The sequence below is a fragment of the Halichoerus grypus genome, chromosome 4 (assembly GCF_964656455.1).
Source record: "Halichoerus grypus chromosome 4, mHalGry1.hap1.1, whole genome shotgun sequence".
In the NCBI taxonomy this organism is placed as follows: domain Eukaryota; kingdom Metazoa; phylum Chordata; class Mammalia; order Carnivora; family Phocidae; genus Halichoerus; species Halichoerus grypus.
Window position 1 is genome coordinate 69681510 of NC_135715.1, and position 15266 is coordinate 69696775.

General features: G+C 35.1%; 1 protein-coding gene across 5 annotated transcripts in view; it reads left to right on the plus strand.

Moving 5' to 3' along the window:
• The window catches only part of LOC118521761 (uncharacterized), a 479907-nt gene extending 465277 nt beyond the window's left edge, over window positions 1–14630 (plus strand). For all 5 annotated transcript variants that reach the window (XR_013447025.1, XR_013447026.1, XR_013447020.1 and 2 more), the window contains 2 exons: window positions 12713–12872; window positions 14600–14630. The gene's annotated coding sequence lies outside the window, so the exon portion shown is untranslated. The remainder of the gene's footprint in view (window positions 1–12712; window positions 12873–14599) is intronic.
• Window positions 14631–15266: the final 636 nt, after the last annotated feature.

Here is a 15266-nt window from a genome sequence, read left to right on the forward strand (position 1 = left end):
GACCTGGAAGCGAGGACTGGGAGTGCTGCTGAGGGGCACACAACCCAGGATGCTGCAGTTTTAACAGCACAGACAGAAACGGAGACAGTGTGGCCTGGAGAGCTCACTGAAGAACAGACTGCGATCTCTCTGTTCTGAGACAGAGGTTTGGATATGGTCACTTCTGCTCTGACTCTCGGAAGAGACATGGAAAGCTGCCAGGGAAAGTCGCCAAAAAACAAAAGCCTCAAAAAACTGGTTTTCACTGAGCCCATCCCCCCCCATAGGGGGTAGGGTAACTCTGCCCAAACAGGGTTGCCTGAGTAACAGTGTGGCAGGCCCCTCCCCCAGAAGGCAGGCTGGAAGAACAATAGGCTGACAACCCTAAGGTCCCTATAAAACATGTACATCTTGCTTGGGTTGTGGTCAATAATTTGGACTCTGTACATTCCCTCAACCACCCCTCAACAGAATGACTAAGAGGAGGAACCCCCAACAAAGGAAAGAACCAGAGAATGTGGCCTCTGCCACAGAACTACTGGATATGGTTATAACCAAGATTCAGAAATTGACTTCAGAGTAACAATTATCAAGGCGATATCTAGGCTTGAAAAAAATATTAATGACAATATAGAATCTCTAAAGGCAGAAATGAGATCTAATCAGGCTGAATTTAAAAATGCAATGAATGAAATGCAGTCTAAGCTGGATACACTGCCAGGGTAAACGAGGCAGAAGAACAAATTAGTGAGATAGAGGATAAGATGATAGAAAAGATGGAAATCGAGGCGGCATGGGAAAAACAAATTAAAACCCAAGGAATCAAACTGAAAGAGATTAGTGACAGAATGAAACGTTCCAGTGTCAGAATTATAGGGATCCCTGAGGGAGTGGAGAGAGAGAGGTCTAGAAGATATATTTGAGCAAATCGTACCTGAGAACTTCCCTCCTCCCAAGATCAATGAGAACAGACAGACACCACGACATATAATAGTACAATTTTCAAATCTTAGATCCGAGGAAACAATCTTGACAGCGGTGAGAGGGAAGAGATTTCTTACATACAGAGGGAGGAACATCAGAATAACGTCAGACCTATCCACAGAGACCTGGCAAGCCAGAAAGGCCTGGCAAGACATATTCAGGGTACTAAATGAGAAGAACATGCAGCCAAGGACACTTTATCCAGCAAGGCTGTCATTCAGAATGGATGGAGAGATACAGAGCTTCCAGGACTGGCAGAAATTAAAAGAATATGTGACCACCAAGCTGGCCCTGCAAAAAATATTAAGGGGGGTTCTATAAAAGGAGAAAGACCCCAAGAGTGATATAGAACAGAAATTTCCAGAGACAATCTATAGAAACAAGGACTTCACAGGCAACATGATGACAATAAAATCATATCTTTCAATAATTACTCTCAATGTGAATGGCCTAAATGCTCCCATGAAACGGCACAGGGTTGAAGATTGGATAAAAAGACAGGACCCATCCATATGCTGTCTACAGGAGACTCATTTTGAACATAAAGATACATCCAGTGAAAGTGAAGGGATGGAGAACCATTTTTTCATGACAACAGACCTCAAAAGAAAGCTTGGGTAGAAATTCTCATATCAGACAAATTAGATTTTAAGCTAAAAACTGTATTTAGAGATACAGAAGGACACTATATCATGCTTAAAGGGACTATTCATCAAGAGGATCTAAAAATTGTAAATATCTATGCCCCCAAGCAGCCAACTACATAAACTGTTAACCAAAATAAAGAGACATATTGATAATAATACGCTAATAGTAGGAGACCTCAACACTCCACTCTCAGCAATAGACAGATCATCTAGGCAGAATATCAACAAAGAAACAAGAGCTTTGAATGACACTCTGGACCAGATGGACCTCATAGATATATACAGAACATTCCACCCTGAAACAACAGAATACTCATTCTTCTCAAGTGCACATGGAACTTTCTCCAGAATAGACCGCATACTGGGTCACAAATCAGGTCTCAACTGATACCAAAAATTGAGATTATTCCCTGCATATTCTCAGACCATAATGCTTTGAAACTGGAACTCAGTCACAAGAAAAAATTTGGAAGAATTCCAAACACTTGGAAACTAAAGACCACTGTGCTTAAGAATGTTTGGGTCAACCAGGAAATCAGAGAAGAACTTAAACAATTCATGGAAACCAATGAGAATGAAAACACATCGGTCCAAAACCTATGGGATACTACAAAGGCGGTCCTAAGGGGGAAATACATAGCCATCCAAACCTCACTCAAAAAAATAGAAAAATCCTGAATACATAAAGTAATTTTACACCTTAAAGAACTGGAGAAAGAACAACAAATAAAGCCTAGGCCATGCATTAGAAGAAAAATAATTAAGATTAGAGCAGAGAGGGCACCTGGGTGGCTCAGATGGTTAAGGTCTGCTTCGGCTCAGGTCATGATCCCAGGGTCCTGGGATTGAGTCCTCCATTGGGCTCCCTGCTCAGCAGGGAGCCTGCTTCTCTCTCTCTCTTTCTCTCTCTCTCTCTGGCAAATAAATAAAATCTTTAATAAAAAAAAAAAGATTAGAACAGAGATCAATGAATTAGAAACCAGAAATACAGTAGAGTAGATCAACAAAACTAGAAGCTGGTTGTTTGAAAGAATTAATAAGATCAATAAACCACTGTCCAGACTTATCCAAAAGAAAAGAGAAAGTACCCAAATTAATAAAATTATGAATGAAAGGGGAGAGATCACAACTAACACCAAGGAAATAGAAACAATTATTAGAAATTATTATCAACAACTATATGCCAATAATTAAGCAACGTGGAAGAAATGGATGCCTTCCTGGAAACCTATAAACTACCAAGACTGAAACAGGAAGAAACTGACAACCTGAATAGACCAATAACCAGTAACAAGATTGAAGCAGTGATAAAAAAAAAAACCTCCCAAAAAACAAGAGTCCAGGGCCTGATGGATTCCCTGGGGAATTCTACCAAACATGGTATTTTATGTTGAAAATCCAAAAGACTCCACCCCCAAATTACTAGAACTCATACAGCAATTCAGTAATGTGGCAGGATACAAAATCAATGCACAGAAATCAGTTGCTTTCCTATACACTAACAATGTAACTGTAGAAAGAGAAATTAGGGAATCAATTCCATTTACAATAGCACCTAAAACCATAAGATACCTTGGAATAAACCTAACCAAAGAGGTAAAGGATCTATATGCTAGAAACTACAGAACACTTACGAAGGAAATTGAAGAAGACACAAAAAGATGGAAAAACATTCCATGCTCATGGATCGGAAGAGTAAACATTGTTAAAATGTCTATGCTGTCCAGAGCAATCTATACTTTCAATGCCATCCTGATCAAAATACCAATGGCATTTTTTAATGTGCTGGAACAAACAATCCTAAAATTTGTATGGAACCAGAAAAGACCCTGAATCGCCAAGGAATTGTTGAAAAAGAAAAACAAAGCTGGGGGCATCACGTTGCCTGATATCAAGCTATATTACAAAGCTGTGATCACCAAGACAGCATGGTACTAGCACAAAAACAGACACATAGATCAATGGGACAGAATAGAGAGCCCAAATATGGACCCTCAACTCCATGGTCAACTAATCTTTGACAAAGCAGGAAAAAATATCTGATGGAAAAAAGTCTCTTCAATAAATGGTGCTGGGAAAATTGGACAGCTGTATACAGAAGAATGAAACTTGACCATTCTCTTACAGCATACACAAAGATAAATTCAAAATGGATGAAAGACCCAATGTGAGACAGGAATCCATCAAAATCCTAGAGGAGAACATAGGCAGTAACCTTTTTGACATCGGCCACAGCAACTTCTTTCAAAATACATCTCCAGAGGCAAGAGAAACAAAAGCAAAAATGAACTTCTGGGACTTTATCAAGATAAAAGCTTCTGCACAGCAAAGGGAACAGTCAACAAAACAAAGAGACAACTCACGGAATGGGAAAAGATATTTGCAAATGACACTACAGATAAAGGGCTGGTATCCAAGATCTATAAAGAACTTCTCAAACTCAACACCCAAAAAACAAATAATCAAGTCAAAAAATGGGCAGAAGACATGAACAGACACTTCTCCAAAGAAGACATACTAATGGCTAACAGACACATGAAAAATGTTCAACATCATTAGCCATCAGGGAAATTCAAATCAAAACCACAATGAGATATCACCTTACACCAGTTAGAATGGCAAAAATTGACAAGACAAGAAACAACAAATGTTGGAGAGGTTGTGGAGAAAGAGGAACCCTCTTACACTGTTGGTGGGAATGCAAGTTGGTTCAGTCACTTTGGAAAACAGTGGAGGTTCCTCAAGACGTTAAAAATAGAGCTACCCTATAACCCAGCAATTGCACTACTGGGTACTTACCCCAAAGATACAGATGTAGTGAAAAGAAGGGCCATATGTACCCCAATGTTCATAGCAGCAATGTCCACAATAGCCAAACTGTGGAAGGAGCCAAGATGCCCTTCAACAGACGAATGGATAAAGAAGATGTGGTCCATATATACAATGGAATATTACTCAGCCATCAGAAAGGATGAATACCCAACTTTTGCATCAACATGGATGGAACTAGAGGAGATTATGCTAAGTGATATAAGTCAAACAGAGAAAGACAATTATCATATGGTTTCACTTATTTGTGGAACATAAGGAATAGCATGGAGGACATTAGGAGAAGGAAGGGGAAGATGGTGGGGTGGGGTGGGGGGAATCAAAGGGGAGACGAACCATGAGAGACTATGGACTCCAGGAATCAAACTGAGGGTTTTAGAGGGGGGCGGGGGATGGGTTAGCCCGGTGATGGGTATTAAGGAGGGCACTATTGCTTGGAGCACTGGATGTTATATGCAAACAATGAATCATGGAACACTACATCAAAAACAAATGATGTGGCTCCTGGGTGGCTCAGATGGTTAAGCGTCTGCCTTCGGCTCAGGTCATGATCCCAGCGTCCTGGGATCAGGTCCCGCATCGGGCTCCCTGCTCCTTGGGAGCCTGCTTCTCCCTCTGCCTCTCTCTCTCTCTCTGTCTCTCATGAATAAATAAATAAAATCTTAAAACAAAACAAAACAAATGATGTACTGTATGGTGACTAACATAACATAATAAATTATAATTAAAAAAATAATAAATAAATAAATATCACCAATCATGCAAAGAAGCAAAAAAATATGACCAATAATGAGAGTAAAAATCAATCAACCCAGAATTGACATAGGTGTTAGAATTAGCAGAGAGGGGCATTAAAAGTTATTTTAACCACATTATATATGTTCAAAAATTTAAGTAGAGACCTAAGAAGATATTTTTAAAACCCAAATCAAATTTCTAGAGGTGAAAGCTACAATGTCTAAGATGAAAACTACATTCAATGAGATTAACAGCAGATTAGACATTATTAGAAATAAAGATTACTGAACTTAAAGACAGAACAATAGTAACTATCCAAACCGAAATATGGGGAAAAAATAATGCAGAAACGAGCAACAGTTAACTGTGGGCTAACTTCCAGAAGTGTAATATTAGTGTAAATGGAATCTCTAAACTAGAGGAAGCAGGAAGAAAATGAAAATATTTTAAATAGTAGGGGGAAAAAATCTCCCAAATTTGATAAAGGCTACGAACTCCTACAACCAACAGGTTCAATGAACACAAACTTGCTCAAAAACAATGGTAAAGAGAAAAATCTTAAAATCAATTGGAAAAAAAGATTTGTCAGGTATAGAGAAACTAAAGTAAAGATGACATCAGATTTCTTATTGGAAGTAAGGCAAACAAGAAGACAGTAGAGAGCATTCTAAAAGTACTAAAATAAAATTAGTATATAGAAATATATCCCTAGTGAGAATATCTTTCAAAATTATAGCAAAATAAACCATTTATCAGATATATAAAAGCTGAAATAATTCATTGTTAGCCTGAAATAAATGATAAAGTCCTCCAGGCACAGGTAACTGATTATCAGATAAAAAAAATAAATTAAAAAAAAAGAAAGGAATAGTGAATATCAGATATAAAAGATTTATTTAAATGTCTTTAAAATTCATTTTTATATATATTGGATAAGAAAGCAGGATTCAACCCTATGCTGCCATTCAAGGCTACGTATGTGTGTCTGCATATGTTTGTGTGTGTGTGTACATACATATATATAGAATCTTGACTTTTATTTATACCAACCGCCCATCCTAATATTAGTCATAAAAAATCTGTTATAATTATATTAACATCATAAAAAGTATAATTCAGAGCAAAGAATATTACCAGAGGTGAAGAAGTTTAATAATGATAAAAGAAACAACTCATAAAGAAGACATAAAATCCTAGTCATTTATGTACCTAATAATAGAACTTCAGAATATTTAAAGAAAAAAAATTAATAGAACTGTAAGAAGAAATAGACAAATCTAAACTTATATTCAGAGATATCTATACTCCTTTATTAAGAATCTATAGAACATGTAGATAAAAATTCAAAAAAAAAAAAAGACTTTTAGCAAACAGTCCAACAATACGTTAAAAGGAAAATACAACAAGATCATGTAGGATTTATTCCAGGCATACAGGGCTGGTTTAACATTAGAAAATCAATCTAATGGAGCAGCCACCCTGGAAAACAGTATGGAGATTCCTCAAGACGTTAAAAATACAGCTACTCTACGACCCAGCAATTGCACTACTGGGTATTTACTCCTAAGACACAGATGTAGTGAAAATAAGGGGCGCATGCACCCCAATGTTCATAGCAGCAATGTCCACAATAGCCAAGCTGTGGAAGGAGCTGAGATGTCCGTCAACAGATGAATGAATAAAGAAGATGTGGCGCATATATATATATATACACACACATACACAATGGAATATTACTCAGCCATCAGAAAGGATGAATACCTACCATTTACATTAACATGGATGGAACTGAGGAGATTATGCTAAGTGAAATAAATCAAGCAGAGAAAGACAATTATTATATGATTTCACTCATATGTAGAATATAAGAAATAGCACAGAAAACCATATGGGAAGGGAGGGAAAACTGGGTGGGAAGAAATCGAGAGGGAGACAAACCATGAGAGACTCTGGACTCTGGGAAACAAACTGAGGGTTACAGAAGGGAGGGGGTTGGGGAGATGGGGTAACATGTGCTGGCTATTAAGGAGGGCATGTGATGTGATGAGCACTGGGTGTTATATGAAACTAATGAATCGTTAAACTCTACATCAAAAACTAATGATGTACTAAATGTTAGCTAACTGAACATAATGAAAGAAGGAAAGGAAAGGAAAGGAAAGGGGAAAGGAAAAAGGGGAAAGGAAAGGAAAGGAAAGGGGAAAGAAAAAGGGGAAAGGAAAGGAAAGGAGGAAGGAAGGAAGGAAAAAGAAAGAAACAAAAAGAAAGAAAAAGAAAGAAAGAAAGAAAAAGAAAAAGAAAGTCTGATTCATCATATTAACAAACTAAGAAAAAATATATTATCATGTTAATAGACGGAAAAAAGGCATTTAACAAAATCCAACATTCATTCAAATAAAAAAACTCTTAGCATCTAGGAATAGAAGAAAGCCTTCTCAACCTGGTAAACATCACACGTAATAGTGAAAGATTAAATACTTCTCCCTAAGACCAGGAATAAGACAGAAATGTCTGCTTTCACCACTTCTGTTCAGTATTGTATTGGATGTTCTAGTTACTGTGATTAGCCAAGAAGAAGGAATAAAAATTACTCTGATTTAAAAAGAAGTAAAATTCCTTATTTGTAGATAATATGGCTATCTATATAGAAAATTTGATGAAATTTTACCAAAATAAAAAATAAAAGCTCCTAGAACTAGTAAGTGAATTTAGCAAGGTTGCAGAATACAAGTTTAATATACAAAAATTAATTGCATTTCTAAGTATTAACAACAAATAATCAGAAATTGGAATTTACAAACAACATACAATATTATCCCAAAATATGACATATTTAGGAATAAATCTGACAAAAAATATGCAAGACCTGTACACTAAAAACTACAAAACATTAATAAGAGAAATTAAAGAAGACCTAAATAGATAGGCTATGTTCATGGCTCTGAAGATTCACTATTGTTAAGATGTCAGTTCATGCGCTCTCTCTCAAATAAATAAAATCTTAAAAAAAAAAAAGATGTCCATTCTTTCCAAATTGACCTAAGTATTCAATGCAATCCCAATTAAAATCCCACTTGGATTTTTTTGGTAGAAATTGACAAGCTAATTCTAAAATTTATATTGAAATAAAAAAATCTAAATTAGCTAAAACAAGTTTTAAAAGAAAAAGTTAGAGAATTAATTTTTCCTGATTTCAAGGCTATTATAAAACAGAAGTAATCAAGACAATGATTGTCTTAACTGGCATAAAGATAAATAGATCAATAGAAATAAGAAAGATTCCGAAGATATATGAACATATCAACAAATATTAACAACTGATTTTTGACCAAGGTACCAAGACATTAAAGACATTTCAGTGGAAAAATTGGATATCCTATGCAAAAAAGAGAGATGACTTCAATCTATACCTCATACCATATATAAAAAGTAACTCAAAATAAGTCCTAGATTTAAGTATAAAATCTCAAACTATTAAACTTCTGGAACAAAAAAGAAAATGAAAAGACAAGCTACAGACTAGGAAAAAACACTTTGCCCATTTTTAATATTGAGTTGATTATTTCTTTATTATTGAGTTTCAAGAATATTATAGATAAAAGTTCTGAACAGATTTATGTTTTGGAAATATTTTCATTCATTTTGTTGTCTTTTATTCTTTAAGAGTCTTTTTTTTTCTCCAAGTTTTTATTTAAATTCCATTTAATTAACATACAATTTAATATTAGTTACAGGTATAGAATTTAGTGATTCATCATTTACATACATTACCCAGTGCTCATCACAAGTGCCTTCCTTAATCCCTATCACCTGTTTAACGGATCCCCACCACCTCCAACCACCTCCCCTCCAGTAACCATCAGTTTTAAAGAGCAGACATTTTTAATTTCGATAAGGTCTATTTTACCAATTTGTTCATTTATGGATTATGCTTCTGGTGTCATATTGAGGAAATCTTGCCTAACCCAAGGTCACAAATGTTCCCTCCTTGCTTTCTTCTAGAAGTTTTATAATTTTAGGTTTTATATTCAGGACTATAATCTACTTTGAGTTATTATATGGTGAAAAGTATAAAACAAAGTCAAAACAATTTTTTAAAGTTTGAAAATATTTATAAATCAATAAAGAATATATATCCAGAACATATAAAAAATATTCAAAACTCAGTAATAAGAAAATGCACAACCAGTGACATAAGCAAAAACAATGAATAGATGCTTCACCAAAGAAGATAATATAGATGGTAAATGAGCATATGACAAGATGTTCAATATTATTAGTTATTAGTAAAATGCAAATTAAAATCACAATGAAATACCACTACTCACCTATTAGCATGTCTAAAATCAAGACCAGTCAAACCAAGTATTGGCAAGGATGTGGAGGAAATAGAACTCTCATGGTGTGCCTCTCATAGGTCAGATTTTTAAATCGTACAATCATTTTGGAAATGAGTTTGGTAGTTTCTTAGAAAAGTTAAGCACATACTTACTATATAATCCATCCTTCCTCTCCTAGATACTTAACCAAAAGAAATGAAAACGTATGTCTACAAGAAGCCATTAATGTTCATAGCAGCTTTTATTAATAGCTCAAAACTGGGAACAACCCAACTGTCTATCAGTAGAGCTAAATGGACAAAAACATTTTGTTTATTCACATGTATTAGTTTCATAGGGCTGCCATAACAAAATGGGAGGCTTAAACAAGAGATATTTATTGTTTCACAGTTCTGGAGGCTAGAAATCCAAAATGTTGGTTGCTTCTGAGAGGTATGAAAGAGATCTGTTCTGGGCCTCTCTCCTAGCCTCTGGCAGCCTCAGGAATTTCTTGACTTGTAGTTGATGTTCACCCTGTGTCTTTATATCATCTTCCCTCTGTGCATTTCTCTGTGTCCAAATTTTCCCATTTTTTAAAGACACCAGTCATATTAGATTAGGGTCCACCCTAATAGCCTTATTTTAACTTGCTTACCTCTGTGCAGACCCTATTTCCAAATAAGGTCACATTCTAAAGTACTGGAGTTCAGGATTTCAACATATCTTTTTTTGTGGGGGGGGGTTGGGGAGGCACAATTCAACCTATAACACTATACAGTGGGTTACTATTCTTCAATAAAAAGCAAAAGCATAAATGATTTTGAAAACATGAGTGAAAGAAACCAGATTAAAAAAAATAGTACATACTGTATGATTCCATTATATAAAATTCTAGAAAATGTAAACTAATCTTAAACTACTTTCTTTATAGAAAGCAGATCAGTGATTGCCTAAAACAAGGGATATATGGAAATTTCATTGGTGATGAATGTTTGCTATTTTTATTGCGATAATTATGGTCATGCAGACAATGATTTAGAGACAAAACAATCAAATTCAGTCAGTGGAATGAAACCACACAGAAAAATAATCCAGTTATTGGCAATGTTGGGTATCATTATCCAGGACAAAGGAACCAGTAGTTTTCCCCTCTGGCTTCACCATCATGTCAGTTATGCTCTTTGTACTAGAATTCCTCAGAGATACTGTGAATTTGGTTCCAGACCACTGCAATGAAGTGACTATGGCAAGTCAAAAAATTTTTCTGTTTCCCAGTACATGTAAAAATTATGTTTATACTGTACTAGAGTCTATTAAATGGACAAAGCATTATGTCTAAAAAATGTACATACCTTAATTAAAAAATAATTTATTGCTGAAAAATGCTAATAATTATCTGAGCTTTCAGTGAATTGTAATCTTTTTGCTTGTGGGTGGCCTTGTCTCGATGTTGATGGTGGCTACATATGCCTCAGAGGCAGTGTAAATAGACATGACTATCAGTTTTGCTAATTATTGGATCTTTAGCCAAGATGTTTTATTTTTCTGGGTCTTAGCTTTTTTAACTAAAAGACAGAGATAATCATATCTATTGCAATTCAACTAGATTTGATAATATCTACAGTTATTCCATGTTAGCACACTTTAAGAAGAGATTTTTTATTTAATAAACTCTGGCGTAGTATTACTTGCCAGCCATTGTTCTAAGCAGTGTTCAAATATGAATTCATTTAATTCTAATAATAATCATATGATGTAGGTATTATTTTCCTCATTTTTAAAGCTTGAATAACTTACCCAATGTCACGAAGCCATAATGTGACAGAGTTGAGACTTGAGCCAAAGAGCACAGTCTGGCTACAGTCTGTGTTCTTAACCACTATGCATTGCTGCCTTATATTTGGGATTAAATGTAAATTTTAACAGGAAAAAAAAAATCCATGTCACTCACTAAAAATGACAGTCATTGTGTTGAAACAACAGTTTTCATTAGCCAACATTAAATAATACTTCTGTTTAGTTATTTGTTACTGCCTGCCAAAGTTTCCAGCACTCAGTAGGCACACACAAATATCGATTAGCTGACTTGCCACATTGTCAGTTCTCAATGAGCCAAACTGACAAAACACAGGGATCAAACAAGTAATAGCAAATTATTTATATTTGGCCTGTGCATATCTAATATACGAGAGCAAGATGGAGAGGGTTCTTGTCTGCAATTCGCCTTCCTAAATGTACTTCCCTAGCACATTTACTAAATTGTCTCTCAGATATTCTGCAAGATGTCAGTAAATTTTCTAACTTTCTCTCATTAAAAATATCATTTTCTATATTTCTGAAATCATTTTACTCTCTTAGCCTCTGTGAGTCTGTAACTCATCCCTTTGTTAGCTCAGGGATGGCAAGTGGGTTTCGACTGGAGTGTCAACTCTGGACAGTTGTGTCTCCCTGGGAACAATGGATAGAAGAGTTCTGAGGCTGGCTCCTGGTGTAATCATATGGAGCTGCATCTACAGGGGACTAAGGGAAGCATGCACATAGGGTCACACTTATTTCCATCCCTGTGGTCCATCTCTATACTGAGCACCACATGTCCAACCATCAGAGTACAATAATGTATGTTAACTAACTGGAATTTAAATAAAAACTTAAATAATAATGGTGAGGGATTCAAACACCACTGTTAGAGAATCCTCAAATAGTAAGAAAGACATCCTCACTTTATTAAATTGAAGTTCAGCAAAGATAGAGCCAGCAACTTTGATTTCTGCTTGTCACTCTAAAAGTCAGCTGGGATTCTATTCCTATTTCCTCAGCTTCAAATGACTGGCCTCTCAAATAAGTGATTCAGGAATCAGGATCATTAGAGATCCCCTTTAACCTCAAAGTTGAGAAGCTGGAGTTGATGCAAGTCGAATCAAGTGTGGTAACAGAACCTGAGAACCTAGTGCTTTGGCAACTGAAAGTAAGGATCCTTGTCTTCTATGAGCGTTGCTTTATCTATCTATGAAATGTCACCTATTTCTCAAGGATGAGTCATTGGAAATAATATATTTATAGGATAAAGATAGGGAATATCTGAAAATCATTAGAATTCATTTTCCTAATATTAACTTAGATAAAATCAATTTTAATGATGTATATAACAACACAAAAAATTAATTTATTTGAAATGCTCTCTAAAGGAGGAAGTTAACTCAATTTTCTTTCATTAAGTGCCCACTTCCTAGGAATCTAAGGAGATGGTCTCTGTATGAAGAAAAGGAAAAATCCAAAAGAGCTCAGTGGAAGACTGAAAAAAGAAAACTTGGGCCAGCCCTTTGCTGTATATAGAAGAGGCTCTCAGCCAAAGGGCCAGTGATTACCTCAGAATATGGTACTGTCCTCAGATGTTAACTCTTCCTCTTACTACATTCCTACCGTACAGAAGCACAGGAAAGCATGTTCATTTTTTCTACCTCAGAGACCTCTGGCAGCCTGGAATGCTCTAGTGGTGCTTGGATTTCTTCTCCCATCACTGTGGCAAGTCTCTTCAGAGCAAAGATTTCAGGCACATCTGTCTGGTGGGCCAGCCTGAGACACACATGAAAACCTATGGCAGAAAAAGAAATTACCATGTTGTGGAAAAATATTTCTGCCATTTTAATTTTAGAACATTAGAAATAGACTTTTAAAATGGAAAGTAGCCCAGTGGCTTTAAAATTCTAGCTATTAGTTTTTCTAAAAACTCTATAAATGAAACTGAATCCTTTATCCCTCCAAAAAAAAAAAAAAAAAAGAGTGGATAGAACTGTGTCATTTTACAAGGTGACTTTTTTTTCAAAGCCTTTTTGACTCTCAACTTTAAAAAGGCTGACATTCAATAAGAGCTAAAAGCCTCACATTATTCATTCCTCTTTGAACTTCTCTTGAATGTGGTCTCTGATCATGGTGTTTTTGTATAGACTCCCTTTATAGCAGCTGCCCAATGATCCATTAAAATGACAAACGAAGGGCCACATGGTGGGCTGAGTGCACTTAGTGCAACTATGACAGGAGAGATGACAAAACGGTTTCTTCTGGTCAGTTGCAGAGATGCCTCTACACCTGGGAGCAGAGGGAGAACTTTTAAGTTAAAGCATAGAATGATCTTTGAATCCAGAGACTGGAAATGGAATTGAGGAACCATGGTGCCAAATGAATCAAAGTGATTTTAAATTGGTATTAGAAACCAAAGGATGCAAAGCTAGTTAGAGGATTTGCTACAATCATGTTCCAATTATAACCTCTTGTCAATGGGTTAAACTATCATCTTTATGAAGTTTTATGAACATCATTGAGTAGATGACACCATCCATGATTATCTCTTTAATTACATTTAAGCCTAGATTATTTATACTAATGTAGAATCTGGATGCATGACAGAGAACTATAGATGACAGATGACCTCCCTCGGATTTTTTTAGACAGCAACCATTAATACCCATGAGCTTACTACTGCAGAGATCAAATTCTATAGTGCAAGCTTTGAGAAACACAAATGTGAAAACTTTAGTTTTTTGACACAGGACTTTTAAGGGACTCCATTTCTAGTTAATGTGAGCAACAATGAGCTGGATTAAGAAATAAGTGCTATGTGATTTCTGTTTGATTACAAAAATGTTAATGAAAGTCATAAACAAGAGGCCCATGTATTTTCTTTTTAACTTTCTATTATTTTGAAATGATTTTAGATTTACAAAAAGTTGCAAAAGAGAATGGACTAGAACCCCATGAACACTTTACCCATCTTTCCCCAATGGTGACACCTTTTATAACTGTAGTACAATATCAAAATCAGTAAATTGACATTGGCATGTTACTGTTAACTAGATTACAAATGTTATTTAATTTTCACCAGTTTTTCACAAACTCATTGTTCTGCCAAACTTTGAAGAAACAGATTATTCCAAATATATATTAGAGGAGTACCCATGAAATGTCAATATTTGGTCAGCTGAAAATTGACTATGAGTTGTAAACATGATATAAATATTCTATTTATGCTATTGAGAATTTGCAACAATATTTTCTCTTTAATTTTGTTTTCTTACTGAGTTTATTTTTGTTTTTATTTTTCCACAGAAGTAAACGATATGATGTCTTTGAAAGAAATGTAAGTAGTTTTTTTATATGAATTTAAATGAACATTTTATAGCTAAGGCAGATAAGATTGTTTTGGGTTTTCTATGTAGACAGTCTGATGTGAATAATGACAATTTTATTTCATCTTTTCTAATCCTTATATTATCCTTTTCCTTGATGTACTGTTTTATCCAGAACTACCAGAATAATGTAGAAAGGACATAGTATTAATGAGTTTTTGATTTTCAAATGGGATGATTCTAATGTTTTACCCCTATGAAGTTTGGTATAGGTTTTGAATATATAACCTTAGTCACATTAAAGGCTTTCTTACCATGGCTTTACCAAGAGCTTTTTTTTTTTTTTTTTTTTTTGAAATCATGAATGAGTACAGAATTTTCCAAAGTCTCTTTGTGCCCCTATTAAGGTGTTTGTACTTTTTTCTTTTATATTAATATGACTACATTTAAAGATTTTTCTAATGGTAATCACTCCATCTCTAGAATAAGCCCAACTTGGTCAGAATATAGTTTCTGTTCTTTATGTTACTGAATTCAGTACGCTTTTATCATGTCTAGGATTTTTTATGTAGATAAATGAGTGATATTGTGTTATAATTTTCTTTTATTATATAGTCCTTGTCTGATTTTGGTGTCACAATTGTACT